Genomic DNA, 6,947 nt, shown 5'->3' on the forward strand with positions numbered 1-6,947 from the left:
AAGGGACACTCTTTTGAGGACCAAAATGTGCACATTTTGGACCGAGAACACAGATGGTTTGAGAGGGGGGTGAAGGAAGCAATTTATGTAAAAAGAGAAAAGTCGTCTCTTAACAGAGGAGGAGGCCTCAGATTTCCACTTTCAAAAACCTATAATGCAACTTTAAAACAGATTCCCAGCCGGTTTTCACACCTGATGGAAACAGAGGGGCCTCGTCTGTGAATTAGAGGAACAAAAGACTCTTACTGTTAAGGTGTTTAGGTGTGAATTGCCAATCTATGTGTGTGTGTGTCTTATCTCACTCAGCCTTATAACCTGAATCTCTCACTCTCTGCTCTTTGAATTGAGAAAGCTCCTCGGATGAGGAGCGAAACGTCTTCTGTTACAAATAAAGTCCAGTTGTTTTTGTATTGAACGCTTTTTGAATTCATCATGTCCTGGATGACTGAGAATCTTCACCAGCACATTTGTCAAATTCTCTAATGTCGTGGCTGGCTACCACATCGTGTTCAAAACAGCTGAGACGTCGCCCTCGGTATAAAAGATTTATTTGACAAAACATGGGTTACAGATATTCAGAGACAAACAATTACATTATTAAAATATATGCATATATTTTGGAGCATTAAAGAACGAACCATCTCGGTGTGCGCCTCCCGGAAATGCTCGCTGGGCGTGTGTTATTTCCGGCCTTTTATCACAGTTTGAGAAGGCTAGCTTTCTGATTGATTTAGGCCCTGTACACACGTAGCCGGATATCAGGAAAACCGAATAGTTTATCATGCGGTGTGGCCTTTCATCCACACGTGAACTCCGGTTGATGTAACTATAAACGAATAATAACAAAAACTCCGACCAAAGTGGAGATTTGAGAAATCTCCTCTTTCGGGTTTGCGTGTGGACTTTCGGAACCGGAGATATGCGCATTATGTCTGCGACAGATGGTGCAGCGCGGCGCTGACGTCACATGTGCGACAATTGTTTTTGTTTGCCCATTCATTCGGAGGGAAAATGACTGCGTTTAGGGAAGTACTAATTGTAACGCTGGTTCAGGCAATTTTTGCTTGCTTGTTTTTACAAGCACAACTGCTCCAACAGATGGAATTACAAAGGAGAAAAAGCGCTTGGCGTTCAGCTCTTTTACAGCAACTATCCCTACCGATACGGAGGCACAATACCGCCATTCAGCGTCGCCGTCGCCGGTTTTGGATCAGACCTGGACGCACTGCTGGCTGGTGGGAAAACTTTGAGAAGGAAATTGTTCTCCCACAGGAATGGCGTGAGAACTTCAGAATGTCACGGTCGTCATTACTGTCGCTCTCGGAGTTACTCCTTCCTTACATTCAAGGGAAGAGTACTGTAATGCGATCTCCAGTCTGTGTGGTCAAAAAAGTTGCATGCACGCTATATTATTTGGCTGACGAGGGAAGACTGCGTAAAACGGCCAATGCATTTGGCTTATCAAGACAGGTAGTCTCAAACATAATTAGAGAGGTGTGTAAGGCTATAACTGTGTACTTGGGACCATCTTACATAAAAATGCCAACAACAGAGACTGCTGTGCGTGCACTTGTTGAGGGATTTGAGCAGGCTTATGGTCTCCCTCAGTGCCTTGGAGCTGTGGATGGGACTCATGTGGAGATAAAGCAGCCATCAGCTAATTCTACAGAGTACCTAAATAGGAAGGGGAGGTTTTCTCTTAACATACAAGCCACCTGTGATTACAAGTACAGCTTTATTGATGTAGTTGTGAAATGGCCAGGGAGTGTGCATGATGCCAGAGTTTTTGCTAACTCCACAATAAACACAAATCTGAAAAACATGAAGATTCCCCCCTGTCCAAGACAAATTGTGGAGAACGAAGACGCTATACCCATTTACATACTGGGTGACCCTGCATACCCACTTCTACCTTACCTGATGAAAGAATATGCTAACGGAGGAAGCAATGTTCAGGAGCAGTACTTTGGACTTTCGTTGTGCCGAGCTAGAATGGTGATTGAATGTGCGTTTGGAAGACTAAAAGCCCGATTTGGAGCCCTGAGGAGAGCCATGGACATCAATATGAATGATCTTCCATTTGTTATATATGCATGTTTTGTGTTGCACAATTTTTGTGAGGCATCAAAAGACACTGTGGATGAAAACAGAATAACTGAAGCTATTCAACATGACAGGAACAATCAACCGGACACACAGCCAGTGGTCAGAGGAGACAGCTTGGCAGCAGAAGGAAAGCGGGTCAGGAGAGTCCTCACTCAGTGTCTGGATCCATAAACACAAAAACCTGTGAACTATTTAGCAGACTGCGTTGTTTTTTCATAAAAAAATGTTATAGTTAGCACCATGTATGTTAGAGAATTTTTAAATTGTTTTGTGCAATGTTATTGCATTTCATTCTCTTAATGCATGAAAAGCTACCACCCAGGATTTAGATACATTATATAACAGTTTGTAGCTCATTAGACAGACTTTTAAGTGAAATGATTTTACTTTTCTCTCTTAAAATTGGACCTGTAGTGTATTAAATAGTGCTGCCAATACTTTCTGATGAACATGACTGTATTTGTAACTGATAAATGTCATATTCACAAAAATTCACATAAAGAAACTTGCTTTTAAAATGTTTGTCAATTTATTCAAACGAACACACTTAACATGTTCTTATTTTGTGTTTCATTTATGAACAGATCAGATTATAACAGATCTACAACAGATAAAGCTTTTTAAACATGGGAGAAAAGCAGCACAGTTACTGTACACTTTTAAATCAGTGATGCCCAAGTCCATAACTTGGGAGCTACCACAGGTACATTTCAGCTGCATTTTCTTCAACAAACCAGTATGAAATAGCTGATTTCAATCATCAGTATGTATTTGATAGTGGTGTTTTGGAGAAATAAATACATCTAAGTAGCAGTAGCTCCCAAGGACTGGACTAGATCACCACTCTTATAAAGATTCACGTAACAAAAATGTAAATAGTTAAAGTATTGTGCAATTGCTACATTTTAAGCTTTTCACAGTATGTATAAAAAGATAGCAAACAGAAAAAAAAACACACTGTCAGAGTAAATAACACTGTGATTAACAACCTGACATGTGTGCAACCTTGTGCAAAAGTGGAACTTGTATATACTTAACTGTACCAGACTTGCTTCGATGTATAAAACAGTACTCTACTGGTCACTAAAAAGGGCCTGACTGAATGAAAATTGGTCAGTGGCTTCAGCAGGTGTGTGGAACACAGCTTCAGTGTTCATAGTGTTTCCTGGTCTTGTGTTTTGACGTGTTCTGTCAGAAGTGGAGTTGTTTGGGTATGGGTAATTTGCTGAGTTTTGGTGGACAGAATGGTGGGCCATTGTGTGCGAATACATCGGACCTCTTGGCTCATATGGCATGTAGTGTGGTGGTTGTGCAGGTGTATGAATGACCTGTTTCAGAAGAGAAAACCCATCAACAATCGATGTGGTAAGTCTTTCCAGTGTATTGGACATTTTTGAATAGTTTTCGGATGCTTTTTGTTCTGATGTCTCAATGATTTCCACCAGTCTCTTTTTCACACGCTGGTCTTCCTCAAGAGCATTCAGCCACTGGGTCTCAGCAGGCAGCTTTCTCCTCAGACGGTCGTGTCTGTGTCCTTTTAGTTTTGCCTTCAAAAGAGAAATGAAAATCATCACAATTAAACATAAAAAAGTAAACCTGGATCATGTTGATGTTGTACTTTTCACATCACTTCTACATAACAATATGTAATAACAGCGTATCCAATGTTTGCTATATGTCTTAAAGTGTATTTTGTATCCACCACCCCATCAAACTAATGAATATGTAGGCCTAACATAATATGAGATGAGTAAGAGCATGATGGTGTCATTTCTTTTTTGCAATAATAATAAAAATAAATCAGCAACCCGTACACAGTAAAATATAAAAAACATCACATTCCAGCCTCCACTACACACCTCAACTCTTGCATCATTTTTAACACACATATTGCCTTAACTGTATTTTTAATAGCAACACAATTCAACAAACCTGTTCCGTGAATTATAGTACATCCAACAGATGAACATTTACAGCAAAAGTACTTTTATTTATGAGGAATGGACAGAAAAATATACGTACATCAAGCAGGTCTCTCCTCTCCTTTGAAGTAGGACCCACACTGCTTTCATTATCAGACCCTGTGTCTGCTACATCCATGGTAGTGGAGGAAGAAGATGTGGATGGTGAGGGTAGGGTCCGAGAATGATCCAGGTCAGCTGTTTCAATACCGGAGGATATGGTAGTACTAGCTGGAGAGCCACCCCAGATTTGTTCGCACAGTTCGAAGTACAGAAGAACCACTCGACCGTGTCCACTCCTGCGTCCTGTATCAACAGCATGGCGATATTTACCTCGGACTGCTTTCATTTTTGTTGTTAAATTCCCGCGCGTGATGTCGGCATGTGAATGGGGAAACTCGTCGGAGGACTCCGTTGGGTAATGCTCTAAAAAAAGCGCTAAAATATCAACATACTTGTTCTGACAGGATTCCCAGTCGACATTTTACTGAGTTTTATTAACTTTGTACTCCAACACGGTATTTAATAGTAGTTCAACTCGCGGTCTGTCCACACAAACGAACCTCCAGGCGCCATGATTCAATACTAACAGGAAGTTGTGGTTGCTTTGAAGGGTTGTGATTGGCTGATATACGTTTCACCTTTGCACTACACTGCCTCCTATGGGTTGGGCATATTCTTTACAACGCTCTGTGGTGAACATCACCGGGTTCATGTAGACGATCATTTTCTCTATCCGAACATGTATGTACGGCGATATTTTTTTGCGCGGATATTCGTTTTTTCAAACACCAGGCTACGTGTGTACAGGGCCTTAGCTTCTGTTGCTAGGGTTACGACTCTAGCCCGCCCCCTCAAGGACGTTAATATCTACATTTCAGATAAGAAGTTCTGCCTCACTGAAATCGTTCGTTTTAGCTGTTTGTTTAACGTGATTATACCTTAGTGATACCAAATGATTTGAGTTAAAGTTGTTTATTTCTAGGAATATTCTAGGAATAATTAATAACTATTAATTGTTATCTAACTCATGTTTGCGTGTTCTTACTTGATCCTTTTTATACTTTTGCTTTTGTAGCTTACTGTGACAATTAACCCTGTGTCCTCTCAGCTAAACCGACCCTGTATTCAACAATGATTAAATGTTAATGGTTATTATTAAGAGAGATCCTGAGGGATCTTATTTAGTCAAACTATATTGTCTAAATTAAAGAAATGTGTTCTAGCTTTATTTATGTTAATCAGTCTGCTATCTGGCATGATTTGATTGCTTGTAATATATCAAATGTGAATTTGTAAAATTATCCTTAGCTAATATGAGATTATATTTAAAGGTCAACTAGTTAGAATTAGCAAACATCTTCTATAAATATAGTGCAACCCTGGAAGAAAGACACACACACACTTTGTATAACATGACATTTGAATGCTTGATAGGAAATATAAAAAGATATAAAAATATGAAATCCAACACTAACCTTACACTTATTTTCAATTGTTTGAATGGACAGGTGCTCAGTGACCTTTTGTTACAGCTCAGTAACTCGTGGAGCAGACAGTGGGAACTGTAGGGTTACAATAATTCTCAGTCGGGTCATCTGGACAGTTTCTTTTTATAGAGACATTTCACCCTCTATCCGGAGGGCTTCATCAGTCACAGGAGACTTAAGGAGTTTACTGTTTGGTGGGGAAACAGTTTACTGGAACTCCTCTGAAAGAAACTGTCCAGATGACCCAACTGAAAATTATTGGATTTGGTACCAGGATGACTGAGCATGAAATTTGTTGCCTTGAACCACTTTGGCTGTGTCTACCTGCCTGGGAGGAGTTAACGAGGGACAGGACGGCCCCCAGAAACCATCTTAGCTCCAGCAAACTGGTTGGTCCACTTAAAGAGTTTACTGCTTGGTGGGGAAACAGTTTACTGGAACTCCTCAGACTGATGAAGCTCTCCGGATAGAGGGTGAAACGTCTCTATAAAAAAGAAAGTGTCCAGATCACCTGACTGAGAATTATTGGATTTGGTACCTGGATGATTGAGCATGAACTTTGCAGAACTGTAGGGTTCCTTTTTGTAAAATTTCCTTGGGTCAAACAGTTTTTCTGTGCTGTTTTTAGACCAAGACTGGCACATTTTCCAAAAGAGAACCAATTTTGTAGTCATGAATAAGTGCCACCATTTTAATGATGTTATTATTAAGGTAATTTGTATTATTTGCACTCACTCCATATTTTTCTGCTTCTGTACTGTGATATGAATGATGATGTGTTCCAATAATCAGTCTTGGTGTGAGAATGTATCATTTTAAGGGAAAAATCTTTTTTTTTCCAAATATCATGGCGTCAACAAATCCCAAACAAGTTGGGACAAGTCCATTTTTACCACTGTGTGGCATCCCCCTTCCTCTTACAACACTCTACAGACGTCTGGGGACAGAGGAGACCAGTTTCTCGAGTTTAGAAATAGGAATGCTCTCCCATTCCTGTCTAATACAGGCCTCTAACTGTTCAATCGTCTTGGGCCTTCTTTGTCGCACCTTCCTCTTTATGATGCGCCAAATGTTCTCTATAGGTGAAAGATCTGGACTGCAGGCTGGCCATTTCAGTACCCGGATCCTTCTCCTACGTAGCCATGATGTTGTGATTGCTGCAGAATGTGGTCTGGCATTATCTTGTTGAAAAATGCAGGGTCTTCCCTGAAAGAGATGACGTCTAGATGGGAGCATATGTTGTTCTAGAACCTGAACATAGTTCTCTGCATTAATGGTGCCTTTCCAGACATGCAAGCTGCCCATGCCACAAGCGTTCATGCAACCCCATACCATCAGTGATACAGGCTTCTGAACGGAGCGTTGATAACAACTTGGGCTATCCTTGTCC

General features: G+C 40.5%; 1 long non-coding RNA gene across 1 annotated transcript; it reads right to left on the reverse strand.

Moving 5' to 3' along the window:
- Nucleotides 1-2,616: 2,616 nt before the first annotated feature.
- Nucleotides 2,617-4,539, reverse strand: LOC119408573. The gene is made up of 2 exons (XR_005186743.1): nt 4,129-4,539; nt 2,617-3,653 (listed from the first exon to the last, which is right to left on the reverse strand). It is a non-coding gene; the product is annotated as an uncharacterized LOC119408573 (long non-coding RNA).
- Nucleotides 4,540-6,947: the final 2,408 nt, after the last annotated feature.

This window comes from Nematolebias whitei, chromosome 4 (genome assembly GCF_014905685.2).
Source record: "Nematolebias whitei isolate Nwh7 chromosome 4, NemWhi1, whole genome shotgun sequence".
Lineage (NCBI taxonomy): Eukaryota > Metazoa > Chordata > Actinopteri > Cyprinodontiformes > Rivulidae > Nematolebias > Nematolebias whitei.